Source organism: Pseudophryne corroboree, chromosome 7 (assembly GCF_028390025.1).
Source record: "Pseudophryne corroboree isolate aPseCor3 chromosome 7, aPseCor3.hap2, whole genome shotgun sequence".
In the NCBI taxonomy this organism is placed as follows: Eukaryota; Metazoa; Chordata; class Amphibia; order Anura; family Myobatrachidae; genus Pseudophryne; species Pseudophryne corroboree.
In genome coordinates this window covers 102,226,214-102,250,679 of record NC_086450.1, presented here as the reverse complement: position 1 = coordinate 102,250,679, position 24,466 = coordinate 102,226,214, and the positions used below count along the sequence as shown (strand labels likewise).

Genomic DNA, 24,466 nt, shown 5'->3' with positions numbered 1-24,466 from the left:
GTCTTGCAAGCCACCGTATTTGGTGTTTCCTGATGACAGAGCGTAACTTCAGACGTTTTCCGATTTCTTACCAAAGCTAGTGTCATCTTTTCACATCAATTAACCAATAGTGGTTCCTGTGTTGACAGTACATTCTAGAATTCTGAATGTGGTACGCGCATTACGCGTTTATATGTCCCGAACGTCTACAGTTCGTAATACGGATACGTTGTTTGTTCTCTATGATGCTGCCAAGTGGGGTTGGCCAGCTTCTCAGCAGACCTTATCCAGATGGATAAAACTGACTATACGTCAGGCTTACCTTAAGGCTAAGTTACAGTCGCCTACCAGTAATAGCTCATCCCACAGGTTCTGTGGGAACGTCATGGCCAGCTGGTCGTGGAGCTTCTACGACACAGCTTGACCGTGCGGCTACATGGTCTTCAGTGCACACGTTTGTGCGCTTTTACAAGTTTGATACGTTTGCGGCATCAGCATCTAGCTTTGGCCGCCTAGTGTTACAGGTGTCAAACAGCTTTCCCGCCCACGGGGGAAGCTTTGGTATGTCCCAAGAGTACTCCAGTGACCCCTAGTGGATGAAAAAGAAAATAGGATTTTGGTACTTACCAGGTAAATCCTTTTCTTTGAATCCATAGGGGGCACTGGACGCCCACCCAGAGCAGTTTTACCTGGGTTGTATTAAGCTCAGGGGATCTTATGGTAACACATTTTCACCGACTGGTTCAATTATAAGGTTCTATCGGTTATGGTGTCAACTGTTTCATTGTCAGTAACGTTATGTGTCAACTTTGTTGTTGTCCGTTATGTTATAGGAATTCTCCATTGTCAACCTCTCTATAGTTCCTGTTCGGCTCAGTAAAAAACACTGAGATACTACACTGAGGTACTCGGGGATATGGAGGGGTGGAGAGTTCTAAATTTAAATATTCAGTACCTTTGTGTCTGCTAAGCCGTCCATATCCCAAGAGTACTCCAGTGCCCCCTATGGATTCAAAGAAAAGGATTTACCTGGTAAGTACCAAAATCCTATTTTCTCCAAGTCTGACTTTCTTCTATTCTCCCTAGTTATTAAACTTTTCCTGAAGACCTACCTTTTAAATAAAGTCTACCACCAGTCGTCTTGTTAAGTCCTCTCTTACTTCCTCCTATTCACCTTGTCTCCTTTCCGGTCACGCTCCAACTTTTTATCTCCTCTTTATGATGTAAGTTCTCATCCTTTTTCCCTTTTTATACTTCCCTTGCACTATCCTTACACCAGTGCGCCTTGATTTTTGTCTCCTTGTCCCCTTTAGTGACCCTGTCACTATCTGTTCTAAACTTTCCCTTGTACTTGTCAATCTGTGGTATTATTGCAATATTTGTATTTATGTTGTGTACTGTGTTGGATTTTATGTAAGATACATTTATCATAGAGACAGTATCTCCCACCACCAGAGTGACATGAGAAACTTAGGAAAGGAGGACTAAATGCTAGGTAAAGTATGGGACCAGGGGGGAAGTGATGGAAGCAATGGGGAGCAGGACAAAGCCACATGGGGGTTCAGGATGAAGCTATAATGGAGTGGGTGGTGGGTGGGGTGGGGTTAGGGTTAACAGCATGGGGGGGGGGGGCTGGCCAGAGAGGGGGGAGGGGTGGAGACTGAGGTGATTATTCAAGTACATTGAGTATTGTTTTATAATCATTAGATGGAAGAAAGAGGAAGAACAGTGATTACAGATATTACAAAAGGAGGAAGGGATTAAATCATATATGGTGACAGACTGGTGGGTTGCATGTCCACCCTGTTTTTTTATTACCATTTCCAGACAGTCCTCTTCCATCTCCATGTAATTAACACAAGTCCTTTTAATTCAAGCCTAACTTGCATGCACCATACGTCCTATCATACCAGCCATTATTATTACATGACAATCATTGTCTTCTTTTATCCTGAAACCCCAAATTTCTCCCTCAGTTCTGTACAAGTCACTGTCACCAAATCCCATTACATCTCTTGTCACAAATATCTGGAGGATTCAGGATTCTAGAGCCAACAGCTAGTATTTGCACAACTCCCAGAGACAGAGGATCATAGTCTAAAACACTGTTGGCATTCACCTTTGGTGTGCACCGCATGTCTCCTGTACTGAGAGTCTGGTATGGGATAACACAGGAAAACATCAGCAAGCCGAGGTCTAAACACTGGGAGATCTCAAAAGCCACAGGGATTTCGCATTGAGAGGTCAGTAAGCAGCCGTATCATACGCTGAAATACATGGTCAGTAACTAAGTAGCAGGTGCAAGTCCCTAGGTAGTCAAAATCTCGGGGCCCTCCTCGCAAGTTATCTCCTAATACATTGTTAATTTTACCGGGATGTAGTTATGATCCCAGCAGTTGGGATCTCAGCGGTCAGCGTACCGACACCGGGATCCCGGCTGCCAGAATGCTGGCAGGGGGCCCAAGACTATTCCCAATCATGGGTGTCCACGACACCCATAGAGTGGGAATGGGGGTCACGCTTGCCCCCCTGTCGGCATTCTGGCGGCCGGGATCCCGGCGTCGGTATGCTGACTGCCGGGATCCTGACCACCGGTTCCAACCCATTTTACCAACCAACTATTTTAATAAATCAATTTTATTAAACAAAACAAACATTAACAATTCTGAATGTTATTAAACAAATTAACATATTATGTTATTAAACTAAAATTATTAATGTAACGTTTTTGTTTCTTGGAACTGATTAATTTTTTTATTGTTTGGAAACAATTTAAGAAAGCTTAATTGTCATTTTCTTTCAAGATCAAATCAATATTATTTTGATCCGCTGTCACGTGGTGCCCCAAAAAGGCGTGGGACCCATAGGCAGGTGCCTACTCTGCCTATATAGTAATCCGGCACTGGGCGCAAGTTAATGAGCCTAAAAGGAAGGGGGGTTTAAATAGGAAAGCTTCATTTGAACTGAATTACCGCTATGATGTCAAAGGTCACATGACTGCACAAATCTAGCTACTGAAATGCTATGCGGCCACCTCTGCAGAGAGTGGAATGTCACAGGTAATACCTCTTTTATACCAAATATGGTGGGTCGCACTCAGGAGCCTGACACAGGAGCTTCCTGGGCACAACCCACCATAGGCCCCTCTCTGCGCTGATTTCCAACTCGGCATATTGCCGGGTTGGTGACGTTGCCGGTGATGCTGTGGGGGCAGCACTTGGAGATCACATGATCTCCAAGCACCTCCCGTCCATACACTGTAAACGGGACCCAGATCATATCGACCCGGCTTCCCGTTTACACAGCACAGCTTGCTGGGTTGAACCAGTGTTCAACCCTGCAAGCTACCTGAGATTATTCCAACTGGGCCCTTTTACACCACACAGCAACATGGGTTATGCACACTCATGCGTTAGAAGCTGGCGGTGTAAAAGGGGTATAACACAGGTTCTTCCTCCCTGAGCTGTGTGTGTTGGGAGCCTCCTGACATAGAGGAGATACTCAGCACATGATTGGTCTGTTCTGCGTCCTGAAAGAGTCTCAATCCACGTATGCAGAAAACCATAATCTGTTCAAAATAAATGTCTATACATATAACAAAACATTTATAGTAAAGTCATTTAAAATAAAGTTTTATATTAAATAGTAGATACAATGAATAGAAAGCAGAGGAAAATGTTGCATCCTCATGACTGGAACCCTTATAGAGAATAAAAGCATACACAGTTATCTGCTTACACCTTCGGTGCCGTAATTAACATTGTATTGAGCCATTGTATTATTGATGATATAATCACCCACAAAGCTTCACCCTATTTAAAATCATAAGATTCCTGGAGATTTTAGGAAGTTCTAATTTAGCATAAGCTATTTCCCTGCGCCTTTAGAAAGAAGCATATAAGGAAGCAGGCTGTGTGGATCTTTAAAGAAAAAAAATATAAAAGAGAAGATAAAAGACAGCCTAGAGTATGAACATCAAAGGGTTGTTAATGACACGAAATACCATTAGGCTTTGCAAGTCTTTTGTTTTAACCCACAGCCCCTCTCCTTTGCACCTGCAAAGTGTTACAAGGCTTTGTTCACAAATTTGAATCTATTCTATCAACAGTAAATGGTGACAAAGGAAACACTGAAATATACCTTTTCAGCTCCGTCCTGTTCTAAAAATAAGATATTGACGCTGTACTGTGTCACTCCCTATAAAGGTATACTGTACAACAGTACATTCTAAGCTGCGTTCTGTTGATTGCAAATGAGCTCTGGTTGAAAGGAAGGAATATCTTTTGTTACTAGAAAAAGAGAAGGTAATCACCAAGTATGAAAGACTCTCAGGCTCTGGCAGGAGTAAGAATAGCGCCTAGCGAAATCAGAGCGTGAAATTCAGATTAGTGCTCCGCAGACTCTGATAGGAAGGGGGTAGCAAAAGATTTGGCTTGGCCAAAGGTATAACCTATTTCATTTGGGCCTTGAAAATTTTTAAAACAGATGGAGGGACCAGCTGCCCTTCTCCGTCCTTTTAATAAACCCTTAGATGGTAGCAGTATGAAAAGTAAAAGGAGTTTAGATATGTAGCCAAAGGGGATGAGGAAATCTGTCACAGCTTTACACTCTGCCAAAATGGTAAATATTAGGAATAAACAGTGTGCAAGCTTCCTAGCAATAAAACTGATTGTTAAATGCATTTGAATGAAAGATATCAAGAGCTAAATTTGTCAAAGCGTGGAGAGAGTTAAAATGGAGAGAAATAAAGTACCAACCAATCAGCTTTTAACAGTCATGTTATAGGCTGTATATGTTTGAAAAATGACAGGAGCTGATTGGTCGGTTCTTTATCTCTGTCCAAGCTTTGATAAATGTAGCAAACGAATACCTCTTTTCCACCTAATGAGCACGGGTCGCAGCCGGGAGCCTGACACAGGTGCTACCCGGCTGCGGCCCGTGCTCAGCCCCCTTTGCCACTGCGCTCACCAACCCGGCATATTGCCGGGTTGGTGACGCTGCTAGTGACGCGGCAGGGACGGCGCTTGGAGATCACATGATCTCCCAGCGCCGCCCTTCCATACAATGTGAACAGGAGCTGTGTCGCATCGACACGGCTTCCATTTACACTACACAGCTTACCAGGTTTAACACATGTTCAACCCGGCAAGCTACTCGGGTAGGATTCCTGGATCACTTGATCCGGGAATTTGCAGGGGGGGCCGTTTCCACTAGAAAAAAACATTGGTAAATGCGTGCCCCCGCGCATTTACCCGTGTTTTTAGAGCTAGTGGAAAAGTGGTATAAAAGACTACGAGAGGCTCACAGTTATGGGCTTGATAATCAGTATGTTTAATTGCAGATATAGCTGGTACACAGAAATAACATTCCATATATGCCGTCATTGACTGCATCCTATCTGCGGTGGGATGTGACTTAATTAGAAAGTTTATTTATTTATTTATTTATTTATTAGCAGTTTCTTATATAGCGCAGCATATTCCGTTGCGCTTTACAATTAGAACAACAATTATAGAACAAAACTGGGCAAAGACAGACAGACAGAGGTAGGAAGGCCCTGCTCGCAAGCTTACAATCTATAGGGAAATAGGCATTGATACACAAGGATAGATGCTACCTGTTACATAATGGTTCCCCAGGTTGCTAGGTTCTTAATGGGTTGTATATGATATGATCACCCAGCAATGCTGGAAGACAAAATGTGAGTTTATGTGGACTGTACAGAGGGGATGTAACTTGATAGGGAAGCTGTGAAGGTTATGTGTGTGGGTCTGAAATTTGGTAGGCTTGTCTGAAGAGGTGAGTTTTCAGAGAACGTTTAAAGGTTTGGAGACTAGAGGAGAGTCTTATTGTGCGTGGGAGTGCATTCCACAGAGTGGGTGAAGCCCGGGTAAAGTTACAAGGTAACCTTACAATAAATGGCAGTGGCTGCTTCTGACAGTTATTGGCCAAGAGAAGTTTGAAAATAAATTTGTTTCCTATATTACTATGATAGTTGTTTGCTTACCACCCAACCCAACACTGTAGGGAATGAGCAACATATGAATTAAATTATGCACAGATTGTAATGCGATAGTGGGATTGTCTGGGTCTGGATGGTGGGCGATCCAATTGCCTTGCAGGCAGTGTGATTTTTAATACACTATACTGCCATGATAACGCTGTAGTCTGACATGAGGCCAGTGAATGCAACCCTGATGGCATTCAGTAACAGGAACAAGTAATTATAAACTCTCCTATCATATGCCACTTTATATCACTTAAGGCTGTACGTGCAGTCAAATGATTGATTCATTATGTCTGCTCAGTCTGTACACCCACACAGCTGTACAATTGTTTTTAAATACTGGAAGATCAAAAAAGATTAAACTTGACTATTCATATTTTGTGTGTTGGATCTGATTGCCACATGCAAAGTGATTATGCTATAATTAAGTTTGCAAAATATAAATCAACTTTTTTCCCTCTGAATATATCTGTAATTAAAATCATGGACATGAATGGAAACAAATCATTTTAGATGAGTTTACCCATAAATCACACATTGACCCCCTATGAAAATGGATAAGGAGGCATAGCTAGATTAGCAGATGCAATATAGCTGAAAGATCTGTCATTAATAATGTGTAGTATGTACAGTACAGACTATCTGACATGTAGACTAGATAGAGAGACACGATTGCTAGCTCATGGCCAGTGTCGGACTGGGGTATGAAGGGCCCCCCGAGGGAATGCAGTAATAGGGGCCCATATTTAGGGGTGTGACCAGCCTATAAAGGGGGTGTGCCCAGCCACCACAGAGGCTTGAAATGCACAATAGTCTTCTGCAGTGTAATGCAACATATCTACCAAGTATAATACAAGTGCATAGTCTGGAACCTGATCCCTAGAAGAAGGAGTGGGCCCTCAGGCAGTGGGGCCCACCGGTGGTTTCCCCTGTACCCCTGTGGGCCAGTCCGACCCTGCTCATGGCCCTCTAAACAGACATATTGGTAGGAATGATTTTGTGAGAGCTTTCCTATATTTTAAAAGTGGCAATCATTTAGATGGTAAACTCAACCTGTCTCTTCCATGTAAATGGTTGCCATTTAAAAAGAAAGACACAGGAGAACTCTCACAAAATCTCTCATTTCCTGAATGTCACACCCCATTACATTCCCTCCCCCCCCCCCCCCCCCCCACCTCGTTCAGATAGGAATGCCAACAACTGTTAGATACAGGTTACACATAATGGGGGGAATTCAAATGTTTGAAAAGTCAGTTGGGTGTCTGTTTTTTCCTGTCTATTATATAGGAAAAACAGACACCCAACTGCCTTTTCAAACAATTGAATCTCCCCCAATATATTAATACTGACAATAGGTGAGACCAGAGACATGGATAAACAAATGCTACTCGGGTACACGGTTACAGCACCTGTTTTATTTTTATCTGGGTTTTTCTGTATCATTTTGAATTCTTATAACTAGTTCTGGAAACAGAAAGAAATTAAATTATTTCAGATTTTAATTAAATAAATATCGGAAGATCTGACCAGCGTGTGGAAGCTACTATAAGTTCTGTGCCAACTTCTAACATTATGAGTATACTAGTACTTTTTCCTATGTACCAGTAGCTTTTTACATGGAAATAAAAAAAAGAAAACACTGCATAGATCTGACAGTATGTTTCCTATAACCCAATTTGGCCCCATTTAACAACAAATCTTAATACCAGTGTCATACTTTGTTTATTATTGCAGTGTCATTATTTACTTATCCAGCAGGGTCCAGCGACATCCCCATCCTCAATGGCGTCCTCCCAGGGGTGCTTTAACAAAGGAGGGGGCGCGTGTGCCCCTCCGGTTAGGCTCCCTCCTCTGCATAGTGCAGTAGTCACGGCGCAGGTCTCCGGAAACATGGCGCCCACCATGTTCCAGAGACCAATTTGGCTACTGCGCATGCAGGCACTACCAGAAAGGCTTTGCTGCGCTGGTCCCCATTGCCAGTATGGGGATCCGTATCACTCTTATTATCTATAGATGGCATAAGCTGTACTGAGACAAACAATGGTAAACTGTTTGCAGGGTAATGCATGTCGACCAATAGTGGTCGACCTAATGACTTGACCTAAGTGTGGTCAACCTAATGACCCATACCCATCTAAACTTTATCAACTCTTTTAGTAGCTGATGTTGAAAAAACAACAGTCTCATTTAACTTTAAACAATTTGTCTCCGGGATGAGTTGTAACGTATGCCTGACAGTGCTAAAGGGTCCCGAAGACACCCGTAGACCATTTTCAAGGAGAAATCATTTTGATTCAGAGGGATTATTACATTTGGGTCTGCCGCCCCCTTGTAGCTTAGTAACAGCTCATGGTTTCAGATAAGAGATGACAACTAATTAGTGACAATCTGTAACCCTTTCATTATGAGACATTTTTTTCTTTATACGGGATGGAGAAGCTGGGAGGAACAAACATGAGTCTTTAGGAAACCTGTCAATCACTGTTAGTGACCTGAGGGAAGATTAAAGAAGTTTGGAAAAGCCAGGGGATGGGGGTGTGTTTGTTGAGGCTACAGGAAGGAAGCAGTCAGCTAAGGTGAATAAGGACTTATTGCCTGGGGAAACACAATAGATATTAAGTACAAGAACTGACTAGGGATTTAACAGAGCTCATTTGCCTGTCAGTATTGTTCTGTGTCTTGAAATGTTTGATTGATGGAACGTGAGCAGGGTTAGGGTGCTTTTGTAAGTGTTTATGTTCAATTTGCAGGAATAAGGCTAATAACAAAAAAATGAATAAGAACAGTTAGCAACAAGTCACAAATAAATCACATACAGTGGAGTTCCCAACCACAGTCCTCAAAGCACAATAACAGTCCGGATTTTAGGAATAGCCATACTTGAATACAGGATTTAACCACCTATGCTCAAGCATAGATGTCACTGAAACCCAGACTGTTAGCAGGCAATTCAATTGTTTTTAAGTCACGATAATTAATGGGCGCCCATTATTGCAATTCAGTTATTTTGGGCGCCCATTAATTATCGTGAATATCATGCCCAATTAGACAGGGCTTAGTTGCGTGAAGTGTCAGAACCCGACTAAACTAATGGGCGCAATGGGGAAAGTGCTGTTTCTGCGCACAAACAGCCGACTTTTTGCACATTTCAGCTCGCCACCTCCGGGGACTGTGAGCTGAAATGTGGGCAGCTATGTCTATTCAAGCTTGAACAGGACAACAATTGAATTGCTCCGTCGGGCGCCCAAAATTAATAGCCGCCGTAAAAACGATTGAATCGCCCCTTCAGTGTGCCTTGAGGGCCGAGGTTGGGAAACACTGTTCTACAACGACCAGTGATGGAAAAAAAAAATATACATGCAAATACAGCATTATCACTGTGAGTATGGGGATCCGTCTGTGCTTTCCACCAACATGTTCATATTCTATACCTCTTCTACAAATCTGTTCTGCAAGTCATGTTGCAAACTGCCCTGATCTATGCTGCAATGAAAAGTCTACATGTTACACTGCTCTGCAAATAGGTTCCGCACTGTCGGAAAACAGCTTTTCATTGAGTATTTCTGATCAAGTAGGGGATTTACAGACAAGTTTAATATACTTCACTTGATTGTATATAACAGGGGCGGCCAACCAGTCAGTGACAAAGAGCCAAAAAACCTTGTTAGGTACGTCAAAGAGCCGACATCGAGCCGAAGGTGCGCATGCAAAAATGGAATGTGGCCTTGTGCCTGCTAGACCACGCCCCTGGTATAAAATACATTGAAAAAGCCAGAACGACATAAAATAAAACATTTTAAAGTCAGATCCATTGAAAAAGCCACTTTCACATAAAATAATTGAAAAAGCCAGATTCACATAATAAACTTAAGTTCCCCCATGTTTCACTCCAGCCAGCTCCCGATGTGACACTCCTGCTAGCACCCTCCTATGTCACTCCAGCCAGCTGCCCATGTGTCACTCCTGCTAGCACCCTCCTATGTCACTCCAGCCAGCTCCCCATGTGTCACTCCTGCTAGCACCCTCCTATGTCACTCCAGCCAGCTGCCCATGTGACACTCCTGCTAGCACCCTCCTATGTCACTCCAGCCAGCTGCCCATGTGACACTCCTGCTAGCACCCTCCTATGTCACTCCAGCCAGCTGCTCATGTGTCACTCCTGCTAGCACCCTCCTATGTCACTCCAGCCAGCTGCCCATGTGACACTCCTGATAGCACCCTCCTATGTCACTCCAGCCAGCTGCCCATGTGTCACTCCTGCTAGCACCCTCCTATGTCACTCCAGCCAGCTGCCCATGTGACACTCCTGCTAGAACCCTCCTATGTCACTCCTGCCAGCTGCCCATGTGACACTCCTGCTAGCACCCTCCTATGTCACTCCAGCCAGCTGCCCATGTGACACTCCTGCTAGCACCCTCCTGTCACTCCAGCTAGCACCCCATGTGACACTCCTGCTAGCACCCTCCTATGTCACTCCAGCCAGCTCCCCATGTGACACTCCTGCTAGCACCCTCCTATGTCACTCCATCCAGCTGCCCATGTGACACTTCTGCTAGCACCCTCCTATGTCACTCCATCCAGCTGCCCATGTGACACTCCTGCTAGCACCCTCCTATGTCACTCCAGCCAGCTGCCCATGTGACACTCCTGCTAGCACCCTCCTATGTCACTCCAGCCAGCTCCCCATGTGACACTCCTGCTAGCACCCCCCTGTCACTCCAGCCAGCTGCCCATGTGACACTCCTGCTAGCACCCTCCTATGTCACTCCAGCCAGCTTTCCCATGTGTAACTACTTCCAGCACCCTCCTTCATCACTCCAGCCAGCTCCTCCATGTGTCACTCCTGCCAGGACCCTTCTGTGTCACTCCAGCCAGCTCCGCCTTGTGTCACTTTAGCCCATCCTCATGTGTCACTAAAGTTCCCCCACCAAGTCGTGCCATTGTTGCAGTCCCTAATGTGTTCTCTGTTTGCCAGTGGGTGTTTCGCCTCTAGTATCTGGCTCCTTCAGTTTTCAGTCCCTGTAGTGCTGCTGCATGTCTGGCTGGAGTGTAGCAGTTTCTGTATCTGTTGTGGTCACATGATTTAGAGTGTTGGGAGCCACATTTAAATAAAGAAAGAGCCTCATGCGGCTCAAGAGCCACTGGTTGGCCACCACTGGTATATAAGATGCCATGTAAATGATTGTCGCTTTAAAAATACGGGCAGACTCACACAAAGTCCCGCACCTAGGGCAGCTCACAGGCTACTACATTTAGTCCAAGGTCTGTCCCATCTCCAACATGTGCTCTGGCAACCAGGCCACACACAGCCGGTGCCCAGCTATCCACATCGGTTCCCACTGCAGCGACTGGACAGACCAACCAGTGAGGATCGAGGCCCAACCTGAGCTGGGAAGTGGGAACATCATATAAATAGATAAATAGATATATTAGATAGAGCTTACTTAAACATGATTTAGGGCCTAATTCAGACCTGATCACTAGCAAGTGATTTTTGCACTGCTGCGATCAGATAGTCGCCACCTACAGGGGAGTGTATTTTAGTTGTGCAAGTGTGCAAACACATATGTAGCAGAGCTGTACAAACAGATTTTGTGCAGTCTCTGCGCAGCCCAGGACTTACTCAGCCTGTCCGGGACCGGAATTGACGTCAGGAACCCTCCCTGCAAAAGCATGGACACACCTGCATTTTTCCAGACACTCCCTGAAAATGGTCAGTTGACATCCACAAACGCCTTCTTCCTGTTAATCTCCCGCGATCGCCCGTGCAAATGGATCCGTCGCACAAACCCATCGCTGAGCGTCGATCCGCTTTGTAGAGATGAGCGCCGGAAATTTTTCGGGTTTTGTGTTTTGGTTTTGGGTTCGGTTCCGCGGCCGTGTTTTGGGTTCGACCGCGTTTTGGCAAAACCTCACCGAATTTTTTTTGTCGGATTCGGGTGTGTTTTGGATTCGGGTGTTTTTTTCAAAAAACCCTAAAAAACAGCTTAAATCATAGAATTTGGGGGTCATTTTGATCCCAAAGTATTATTAACCTCAAAAACCATAATTTACACTCATTTTCAGTCTATTCTGAATACCTCACACCTCACAATATTATTTTTAGTCCTAAAATTTGCACCGAGGTCGCTGTGTGAGTAAGATAAGCGACCCTAGTGGCCGACACAAACACCGGGCCCATCTAGGAGTGGCACTGCAGTGTCACGCAGGATGGCCCTTCCAAAAAACCCTCCCCAAACAGCACATGACGCAAAGAAAAAAAGAGGCGCAATGAGGTAGCTGACTGTGTGAGTAAGATAAGCGACCCTAGTGGCCGACACAAACACCGGGCCCATCTAGGAGTGGCACTGCAGTGTCACGCAGGATGGCCCTTCCAAAAAACCCTCCCCAAACAGCACATGACGCAAAGAAAAAAAGAGGCGCAATGAGGTAGCTGACTGTGTGAGTAAGATAAGCGACCCTAGTGGCCGACACAAACACCGGGCCCATCTAGGAGTGGCACTGCAGTGTCACGCAGGATGTCCCTTCCAAAAAACCCTCCCCAAACAGCACATGACGCAAAGAAAAAAAGAGGCGCAATGAGGTAGCTGACTGTGTGAGTAAGATAAGCGACCCTAGTGGCCGACACAAACACCGGGCCCATCTAGGAGTGGCACTGCAGTGTCACGCAGGATGGCCCTTCCAAAAAACCCTCCCCAAACAGCACATGACGCAAAGAAAAAAAGAGGCGCAATGAGGTAGCTGACTGTGTGAGTAAGATAAGCGACCCTAGTGGCCGACACAAACACCGGGCCCATCTAGGAGTGGCACTGCAGTGTCACGCAGGATGGCCCTTCCAAAAAACCCTCCCCAAACAGCACATGACGCAAAGGAAAAAAGAGGCGCAATGAGGTAGCTGACTGTGTGAGTAAGATAAGCGACCCTAGTGGCCGACACAAACACCGGGCCCATCTAGGAGTGGCACTGCAGTGTCACGCAGGATGGCCCTTCCAAAAAACCCTCCCCAAACAGCACATGACGCAAAGAAAAAAAGAGGCGCAATGAGGTAGCTGACTGTGTGAGTAAGATAAGCGACCCTAGTGGCCGACACAAACACCGGGCCCATCTAGGAGTGGCACTGCAGTGTCACGCAGGATGGCCCTTCCAAAAAACCCTCCCCAAACAGCACATGACGCAAAGAAAAAAAGAGGCGCAATGAGGTAGCTGACTGTGTGAGTAAGATAAGCGACCCTAGTGGCCGACACAAACACCGGGCCCATCTAGGAGTGGCACTGCAGTGTCACGCAGGATGTCCCTTCCAAAAAACCCTCCCCAAACAGCACATGACGCAAAGAAAAAAAGAGGCGCAATGAGGTAGCTGACTGTGTGAGTAAGATAAGCGACCCTAGTGGCCGACACAAACACCGGGCCCATCTAGGAGTGGCACTGCAGTGTCACGCAGGATGGCCCTTCCAAAAAACCCTCCCCAAACAGCACATGACGCAAAGAAAAAAAGAGGCGCAATGAGGTAGCTGACTGTGTGAGTAAGATAAGCGACCCTAGTGGCCGACACAAACACCGGGCCCATCTAGGAGTGGCACTGCAGTGTCACGCAGGATGTCCCTTCCAAAAAACCCTCCCCAAACAGCACATGACGCAAAGAAAAATGAAAGAAAAAAGAGGTGCAAGATGGAATTGTCCTTGGGCCCTCCCACCCACCCTTATGTTGTATAAACAGGACATGCACACTTTAACCAACCCATCATTTCAGTGACAGGGTCTGCCACACGACTGTGACTGAAATGACGGGTTGGTTTGGACCCCCACCAAAAAAGAAGCAATTAATCTCTCCTTGCACAAACTGGCTCTACAGAGGCAAGATGTCCACCTCATCATCATCCTCCGATATATCACCGTGTACATCCCCCTCCTCACAGATTATCAATTCGTCCCCACTGGAATCCACCATCTCAGCTCCCTGTGTACTTTGTGGAGGCAATTGCTGCTGGTCAATGTCTCCACGGAGGAATTGATTATAATTCATTTTAATGAACATCATCTTCTCCACATTTTCTGGATGTAACCTCGTACGCCGATTGCTGACAAGGTGAGCGGCGGCACTAAACACTCTTTCGGAGTACACACTTGTGGGAGGGCAACTTAGGTAGAATAAAGCCAGTTTGTGCAAGGGCCTCCAAATTGCCTCTTTTTCCTGCCAGTATAAGTACGGACTGTGTGACGTGCCTACTTGGATGCGGTCACTCATATAATCCTCCACCATTCTTTCAATGGTGAGAGAATCATATGCAGTGACAGTAGACGACATGTCCGTAATCGTTGTCAGGTCCTTCAGTCCGGACCAGATGTCAGCATCAGCAGTCGCTCCAGACTGCCCTGCATCACCGCCAGCGGGTGGGCTCGGAATTCTGAGCCTTTTCCTCGCACCCCCAGTTGCGGGAGAATGTGAAGGAGGAGATGTTGACAGGTCGCGTTCCGCTTGACTTGACAATTTTCTCACCAGCAGGTCTTTCAACCCCAGCAGACTTGTGTCTGCCGGAAAGAGAGATCCAAGGTAGGCTTTAAATCTAGGATCGAGCACGGTGGCCAAAATGTAGTGCTCTGATTTCAACAGATTGACCACCCGTGAATCCTTGTTAAGCGAATTAAGGGCTCCATCCACAAGTCCCACATGCCTAGCGGAATCGCTCCGTGTTAGCTCCTCCTTCAATGTCTCCAGCTTCTTCTGCAAAATCCTGATGAGGGGAATGACCTGACTCAGGCTGGCAGTGTCTGAACTGACTTCACGTGTGGCAAGTTCAAAGGGCATCAGAACCTTGCACAACGTTGAAATCATTCTCCACTGCGCTTGAGACAGGTGCATTCCACCTCCTATATCGTGCTCAATTGTATAGGCTTGAATGGCCTTTTGCTGCTCCTCCAACCTCTGAAGCATATAGAGGGTTGAATTCCACCTCGTTACCACTTCTTGCTTCAGATGATGGCAGGGCAGGTTCAGTAGTTTTTGGTGGTGCTCCAGTCTTCTGTACGTGGTGCCTGTACGCCGAAAGTGTCCCGCAATTCTTCTGGCCACCGACAGCATCTCTTGCACGCCCCTGTCGTTTTTTAAAAAATTCTGCACCACCAAATTCAAGGTATGTGCAAAACATGGGACGTGCTGGAATTTGCCCATATTTAATGCACACACAATATTGCTGGCGTTGTCCGATGCCACAAATCCACAGGAGAGTCCAATTGGGGTAAGCCATTCCGCGATGATCTTCCTCAGTTGCCGTAAGAGGTTTTCAGCTGTGTGCGTATTCTGGAAAGCGGTGATACAAAGCGTAGCCTGCCTAGGAAAGAGTTGGTGTTTGCGAGATGCTGCTACTGGTGCCGCCGCTGCTGTTCTTGCGGCGGGAGTCCATACATCTACCCAGTGGGCTGTCACAGTCATATAGTCCTGACCCTGCCCTGCTCCACTTGTCCACATGTCCGTGGTTAAGTGGACATTGGGTACAACTGCATTTTTTAGGACACTGGTGAGTCTTTTTCTGACGTCCGTGTACATTCTCGGTATCGCCTGCCTAGAGAAGTGGAACCTAGATGGTATTTGGTAACGGGGGCACACTGCCTCAATAAATTGTCTAGTTCCCTGTGAACTAACGGCGGATACCGGACGCACGTCTAACACCAACATAGTTGTCAAGGCCTCAGTTATCCGCTTTGCAGCAGGATGACTGCTGTGATATTTCATCTTCCTCGCAAAGGACTGTTGGACAGTCAATTGCTTACTGGAAGTAGTACAAGTGGGCTTACGACTTCCCCTCTGGGATGACCATCGACTCCCAGCAGCAACAACAGCAGCGCCAGCAGCAGTAGGCGTTACACGCAAGGATGCATCGGAGGAATCCCAGGCAGGAGAGGACTCGTCAGAATTGCCAGTGACATGGCCTGCAGGACTATTGGCATTCATGGGGAAGGAGGAAATTGACACTGAGGGAGTTGGTGGGGTGGTTTGCGTGAGCTTGGTTACAAGAGGAAGGGATTTACTGGTCAGTGGACTGCTTCCGCTGTCGCCCAAAGTTTTTGAACTTGTCACTGACTTATTATGAATGCGCTGCAGGTGACGTATAAGGGAGGATGTTCCGAGGTGGTTAACGTCCTTACCCCTACTTATTACAGCTTGACAAAGGCAACACACGGCTTGACACCTGTTGTCCGCTTTTCTGTTGAAATACCTCCACACTGAAGAGCTGATTTTTTTGGTATTTTCACCAGGCATGTCAACGGCCATATTCCTCCCACGGACAACAGGTGTCTCCCCTGGTGCCTGACTTAAACAAACCACCTCACCATCAGAATCCTCCTGGTCAATTTCCTCCCCAGCGCCAGCAACACCCATATCCTCCTCATCCTGGTGTACTTCAACATCTTCATCTTCAATCTGACTATCAGGAACTGGACTGCGGGTGCTCCTTCCAGCACTTGCAGGGGGCGTGCAAATGGTGGAAGGCGCATGCTCTTCACGTCCAGTGTTGGGAAGGTCAGGCATCGCAACCGACACAATTGGACTCTCCTTGTGGATTTGGGATTTCGAAGAACGCACAGTTCTTTGCGGTGCTTTTGCCAGCTTGAGTCTTTTCAGTTTTCTAGCGAGAGGCTGAGTGCTTCCATCCTCATGTGAAGCTGAACCACTAGCCATGAACATAGGCCAGGGCCTCAGCCGTTCCTTGCCACTCCGTGTGGTAAATGGCATATTGGCAAGTTTACGCTTCTCCTCCGACAATTTTATTTTAGGTTTTGGAGTCCTTTTTTTACTGATATTTGGTGTTTTGGATTTGACATGCTCTGTACTATGACATTGGGCATCGGCCTTGGCAGACGACGTTGCTGGCATTTCATCGTCTCGGCCATGACTAGTGGCAGCAGCTTCAGCACGAGGTGGAAGTGGATCTTGATCTTTCCCTAATTTTGGAACCTCAACATTTTTGTTCTCCATATTTTAATAGGCACAACTAAAAGGCACCTCAGGTAAACAATGGAGATGGATGGATACTAGTATACAATTATGGATGGACTGCCGAGTGCCGACACAGAGGTAGCTACAGCCGTGGACTATTGTACTGTACTGTGTCTGCTGCTAATATAGACTGGATGATAATGAGATGTAGTATGTATGTATAAAGAAGAAAGAAAAAAAAACCACGGGTAGGTGGTATACAATTATGGATGGACTGCCGAGTGCCGACACAGAGGTAGCTACAGCCGTGGACTACCGTACTGTACTGTGTCTGCTGCTAATATAGACTGGATGATAATGAGATGTAGTATGTATAAAGAAGAAAGAAAAAAAACCACGGGTAGGTGGTATACAATTATGGATGGACTGCCGAGTGCCGACACAGAGGTAGCTACAGCCGTGGACAACCGTACTGTCTGCTGCTAATATAGACTGGTTGATAATGAGATGTAGTATGTATAAAGAAGAAAGAAAAAAAAAACCACGGGTAGGTGGTATACAATTATGGACGGACTGCCGAGTGCCGACACAGAGGTAGCTACAGCCGTGGACTACCGTACTGTACTGTGTCTGCTGCTAATATAGACTGGATGATAATGAGATGTAGTATGTATAAAGAAGAAAGAAAAAAAAACCACGGGTAGGTGGTATACAATTATGGACGGACTGCCGAGTGCCGACACAGAGGTAGCTACAGCCGTGGACTACCGTACTGTACTGTGTCTGCTGCTAATATAGACTGGATGATAATGAGATGTAGTATGTATAAAGAAGAAAGAAAAAAAAACCACGGGTAGGTGGTATACAATTATGGACGGACTGCCGAGTGCCGACACAGAGGTAGCTACAGCCGTGGACTACCGTACTGTACTGTGTCTGCTGCTAATATAGACTGGATGATAATGAGATGTAGTATGTATAAAGAAGAAAGAAAAAAAAACCACGGGTAGGTGGTATACAATTATGGATGGACTGCCGAGTGCTGACACAGAGGTAGCTACAGCCGTGGACTACCGTACTGTGTCTGCTGCTAATATAGACTGGTTGATAATGAGATGTAGTATGTATAAAGAAGAAAGAAAAAAAAAAACACGGGTAGGTGGTATACAATTATGGACGGACTGCCGAGTGCCGACACAGAGGTAGCTACAGCCGTGGACTACCGTACTGTACTGTGTCTGCTGCTAATATAGACTGGATGATAATGAGATGTAGTATGTATAAAGAAGAAAGAGAAAAAAACCACGGGTAGGTGGTATACAATTATGGACGGACTGCCGAGTGCCGACACAGAGGTAGCTACAGCCGTGGTCTACCGTACTGTGTCTGCTGCTAATATAGACTGGTTGATAATGAGATGTAGTATGTATAAAGAAGAAAGAAAAAAAAACCCACGGGTAGGTGGTATACAATTATGGACGGACTGCCGAGTGCCGACACAGAGGTAGCTACAGCCATGGACTACCGTACTGTACTGTGTCTGCTGCTAATATAGACTGGATGATAATGAGATGTAGTATGTATAAAGAAGAAAGAAAAAAAAACCACGGGTAGGTGGTATACAATTATGGACGGACTGCCGAGTGCCGACACAGAGGTAGCTACAGCCGTGGACTACCGTACTGTACTGTGTCTGCTGCTAATATAGACTGGATGATAATGAGATGTAGTATGTATAAAGAAGAAAGAAAAAAAAAACCACGGGTAGGTGGTATACAATTATGGATGGACTGCCGAGTGCAGACACAGAGGTAGCTACAGCCGTGAACTACCGTACTGTGTCTGCTGCGACTGGATGATAAATAATGATATAAAAATATATATATATATCACTACTGCAGCCGGACAGGTATATATTATATAATGACGGACCTGGTGGACACTGTCTGTCAGCAGAATGAGTTTTTTATTTTATAGAATAAAAAAACACCACACAAGTCACACGACGTGTGTTTAACTTTTACAGGCAGACATTCACAATACAATATAGTATACTATATACTGGGGGTCAGGTCACTGGTCAGTCACACTGGCAGTGGCACTCCTGCAGAAAAAAAGTGTGCACTGTTTAATTTTTTAATATGTACTCCTGGCTCCTGCTATAAGCTAACTGCTCCCCAGTCTCCCCCACAATTATACATAGATGATGCAGCAGCACACTGGGCTGAGCACAGATATGGTATGTGACTGAGTCACTGTGTATCGTTTTTTCAGGCAGAGAACGGATTATATTAAATAATATAAAACTGCACTGGTGGTCACTGGTCAGTCACTAGTAAAACTAACTAATACTATCAGCAAAATTCTGCACTCTCTGTCTGAGTACTCCTCCTAAGCTCCAGTAAATGAAGTGTCACTGTCTCACTCTGTCACTAGTATAACTAACTAATACTATCAGCAAAATTCTGCACTCTCTGTCTGAGTACTCCTCCTAAGCTCCAGTAAATGAAGTGTCACTGTCTCACTCTCACTCTCCTATCTATTTCTTCTCTAAACGGAGAGGACGCCAGCCACGTCCTCTCACTATCAATCTCAATGCACGTGTAAAATGGCGGCGACGCGCGGCTCCTTATATAGAATCCGAGTCTCGCGATAGAATCCGAGCCTCGCGAGAATCCGACAGCGTCATGATGACGTTCGGGCGCGCTCGGGTTAACCGAGCAAGGCGGGAAGATCCGAGTCGCTCGGATCCGTGTAAAAAAAACTGAAGTTCGGGCGGGTTCGGATTCCGAGGAACCGAACCCGCTCATCTCTACCGCTTTGTACCCACGCAATGCGCCTGCGCATTGCGGTGCATACGCATGGGCAGTTTGGACCTGATCGCACGCTGTGCGAAAACGCACAGCAGCTATCAGGTCTGAAGTACCCCCTTAGATAGGAGGGATCAGTTCTGTAGTTTATGTTGCTTGTTTTACTTTCTTAACATCATCTGAACAATATTGTTGGCCTGGGGGAATTCCGATTATCTATGATATCCTCTGTAACGTAAAAGTGGGACTCATTACCCCGAGCACACTATGTTATGTTATTGCAAGTATGAATTCATGCTAAACTATGGGGGTAATTCCATGTTGATCGCAGCAGGAAATTTTTTAGCAGTTGGGCAAAACCATGTGCACTGCAGGGGGGGCAGATATAACATTTGCAGAGAGAGTTAGATTTGGGTGGGTTATTTTGTTTCTGTGCAGGGTAAATACTGGCTGCTTTATTTTTACACTGCAAGTTAGATTGCAGATTGAACTCACCCCACCCAAATCTATCTCTCTCTGCACATGTTATATCTGCCCCCCTGCAGTGCACATGGTTTTGCCCAACTGCTAAAAAAATTCCTGCTGCGATCAATTTGGAATTACCCCCTATATTTTAAAGTGTCCTAAATTTTCATTAAGGGCTTAATATTTGGCTGTCAGTGACATTTGGATAGTGCTAGTTATGCCTTATGCTAGCTATACATCAGGACGATGGGGGTCATTCCGAGTTGATCTCTAGCTGCTGTTGTTCGCAGCGCAGCGATCAGGCTAAAAATCTGCATTTCTGTGTATGCGTATGCACCGCAATGCGCACGTGCGACGTACGGGTACAAAGTCCTTTGTGGTTTTGCACAGGTTCTAGCAAAGCTTTCAGTCGCATGGCACAACGCAGGAAGATTGACATGAAGTGGGCGTTTCTGGGTGGCAACCGACCGTGTCGGGGAAACCGCAGGCGTGGCTGGGCCAACGCTGGGCGGGTGTGTGACGTCAAAAGCCGTCCCACCGTCGTTAGAATCAATGCACACGAAGAGTAACTACAGGGCTGGTCTTGTTTTGCACAAAAAGATTTTGCAGGCGCTCTGCTGCACAAGCGTTTGCACTTCTGCAAAGCGAAAATACACTCCCCAGTGGGCGGCAGCAATGTGTTTGCACGGCTGCTAAAAACTGCTAGCGAGCGATCAACTCGGACCGACCCCTGATATCATTTCAACCAGCCAACTAGTTGGCTGGTTGGAATAATAATAATCTGGCAGTGTGTGGGAGCAAACAATTATCAGCCGTTAGCTCCCACACGCTGAAAAACGGCCAGAAACGGTTGGTCCAACTAGTTGGGAAAATCAAACCTGTTTGATTTTCCCAACTAATCATTCAGGTGTAGGAGGAACGTTCCCCTCAACTGAACGATAAGTAGGCAGACGCTGGCCAGCAGTGTCCGCCTAATTCTGTCACCATCATTGCCTGCTGGACTGACCCTGTCAGCCCAGGATCCTCAGCAGCTGTTGCACTGTAGAGCGGGAGCCGGGAACAGGTTCAGAGTCAGCTGCGGCAGTTCATCACAGCTGCTGGGCTGCACCGTCACAACAACGGGGCCCACAACAGTGGCGGCAGAGTTGGAATAGGACCAGGGGCAGCTACGGCAGTACATCACTGCTGCCTGGCTGCCCCTGTCACACTGGGTTCCACGACCGCTGGCAACTTGTCATCATCGCGAGTAAACCCAAGTTACCTGACCTGTCTCCCTGCCTGTAGCAGTGATCGATCCAGGGGTCAATGATGGGGCGCCAGGCTGCTGGAGTGTCCCTGCCTTGTCCCCTGTGGTCTGCTGCAGAATACAAGCAGCACTGCACTCCATCCACAGTACAGACGGGCTAGTCCCCCGATCCTCCACCCCTCCCACTAACACACACACTGCACCTCTGATTCTCACTACTACAGATGCCAATCCCAATCCTCCCCACCAAGTACAAGCAGCACAGCGCCCCCTCTCCAGTACAGGTGTCACTTCCAATCCCCTTGCACCTACCACCCAGAGGAGCAACCCTTCACTTCATTGTCCCCTGCCCGCACCCCACCAATAAAGGAATTTATTAAATTAATGATGCAGCAACACAAAGGAAAGTGATCTGATTGTCAGTTTCTGGACCCATGCAGTATGACCCCTTTCTTTTATCACTTTCTTACTTTAATTACACTTTCTGTTTATTTTAATATTTTTCAATAATCATTTTTTTTTAAAGATTTGTTCAATAATAAAAAAAACCCTGCTTTTATTGAAATAGATAAAAATGGAAATATTTATTCAAAACATGCAGAAGTAGGCAGACACTGTCCCCCTACTTCTGTGACATCACAAGTTGGACAGAAGTTGGCTGGTTGGCTGCTCTGGTGAAAAAGTTTGTTAGGTGTGTGGGGCACAGTTTTAGATGGACAGACAAGTTGGCTGGCTGGTTGGTTGGTTGGTTGGTTGGTTGGTTGGTCGGTCGGTTGGTTGGTTGGTTGGTTGGTTGGAGGAAAGTTGGTCTGATGTATGGCCAGCATAAGAACAGTACTACTCACAATGAGAAAACCGTGATAGCTGCCTTGCTTGTACTATTCCAAATTTGTCTCATTGGGTGTAGCTAAGCAATCTCACATTTTCTTATTTGTTTTTTCTTATTATTAGCATGTGTTTATACAATAGATTGGCATATGTGCATTGCACTTCAGAGACTTCAGATTACAGTGGTGTCTTAGTCATTTCTGCGTGGCTGAGTGCCCAATTTATGGTAGTTATAATAGAGACATAGCATGACAATTAAAGCACTGACTGCCCATATGTTTTCAAAAGGAATCATAAAATGGGTACAGTGTATCTCACATTTCACAGGCGGGGTGAGCAGGGCCGGTAGCGGAGAGAATGTTTGCATTAGCTTTGTGACTCTTAATAAGCTTTCAAGAGTATCCTTGTATTGAAACCTGCTGGCCATATGGAGCGGATCACATTAGCCTCTGTGGTCTTGACCACACATGTGGCCTGTTTGACATGGCAGGTCTAGATGCAGAGCCATAAAATGCATTTAAAGATAAATGAGGAACAACAGTCTAGACTAGAGGTGGTATATATCTGCAAAACCAACATAGAAAAAATAAATGTATCCAGGATAATAGCAACTGGACACAACCATGATACATATACTCCGTCCATTAATATTTTAGTGCAAAAGACAGTCGTTCATGTATATGAATATACACAGTTCTTTTAGGAACCAATAAAAAGTCCCTTAAGGACTCCAGGAAAAGAATCAATGTCCCATGTAATCCCTATAATCCCTGTGAGGAGGTGATCCCAAGAATTGGGTCTGCATGCACTGGAACTCGCACTTCTCCAGCTGATACTTACATAGACATCATAAACCAAATTGAAATTATTGTGATGAACCTGTAGAGGTTTTATGTATACATAAATGATTATAAACTGATCTAGCCTCATGCTGCCGGACTCCCTGTTACCAAATGCAGAACCCTGATCGTCAGTCAGCCGCTGCTGTGACCTCAAAGTGGAATCAGCGGCTAACCAGGTACTCTACTCACAGTAGGCCTACATGGAAGTTAGGCCCAGATACAGAGCTAACAAGTTGAACCAATTAAAAGTACTGTAGTGACTTGCAGTGAGACTGATTCCTGTGCCTCCCAAATTCCAGGTCAGTGGTCTCTCATGAGGCTGGTGATTGCAGTAGCTAAATGGCCAGGTTTCTGGAGGTTTACCTCACACAGGCAATCTGGCACAAAATGTGTTACCCACTTTACATATATACGCCCTTAGGCCACCAGATTTGTAACACTAGCTCTCCTAACGTATAAATTTCATGCATGAAATCCAGCAGGAATGGATCGGATTGCAAGAACAAAATCTCTGAAAATGTAAGAGGGCAAAGTTTGATCTCTTCCATATTGAGACCTCTGAACAATAGATTCTTTATACTACAACCCAACTCCAGGACATCAAAGCACTGATGAGGAACTAATCTAAGTACATAACACTATTTTCTAAATCTCCACGGATATACAGATGTCCTGCCCAAACCTGGTGTTGTTATCACAGTTCGCACAACCGGTAGCCTGGAGCGATTTAAAAAAATATATATATTACAAAATATACTATAAAGCAGCTGTTATTAATACATTTTACCACAAACCAATATAAACATCACAGCATCTATATAATGCTAATATTTATTTTCCTTTAATTCTATAGGTGGCGTCAAGATAAGAAGAAAAACAGGAAGATTTTGTATAACTGTCTTATTGGGCACTAAAGCAATTTTTTTTTTTAATTTACAAAGCATTAGATGATGTTTTATACAATGTATAAATTGGTTTTGATACATGTACTTCTGACTTATTACACATTATCAAACAAATAAGTTGGTTGATTTGCTTTTTTTTTTTTCTACAAAGTATGTTCCATATTCATTTTTGGATCTTTGCTGGATCCTTCACAAATTATACCTAACACTATGTACAGCAATAAACACATTGTGCTGTATAACTAATTGTGTACGTCGCCTACTTACAGTGGAGGCTGTTATTTTGTGGTCTGGAAAAATAGTTCTGAGAATGCAGCCTATCAAATCGCTAGGAAGTAGTTGCATCACCAGGGCGACTGGGGGATTTGTGAGAGACCGGTACTGTAGTGGCCACGTCCAGTTGTAAATAATGGGTCGTTCTTTACATGTGGCAGAGGGAATGGACATC

At 45.4% G+C, this 24,466-nt stretch overlaps 1 protein-coding gene across 4 annotated transcripts in view; it reads left to right on the top strand.

Annotated features, from left to right (window-relative positions):
• The window catches only part of MYO3B (myosin IIIB), a 625,340-nt gene extending 601,108 nt beyond the window's left edge, over positions 1 to 24,232 (top strand). For all 4 annotated transcript variants that reach the window (XM_063933501.1, XM_063933502.1, XM_063933503.1 and 1 more), the window contains exon 28: positions 23,967 to 24,232. The gene's annotated coding sequence lies outside the window, so the exon portion shown is untranslated. The remainder of the gene's footprint in view (positions 1 to 23,966) is intronic.
• The last annotated feature ends 234 nt before the right edge of the window (positions 24,233 to 24,466 follow it).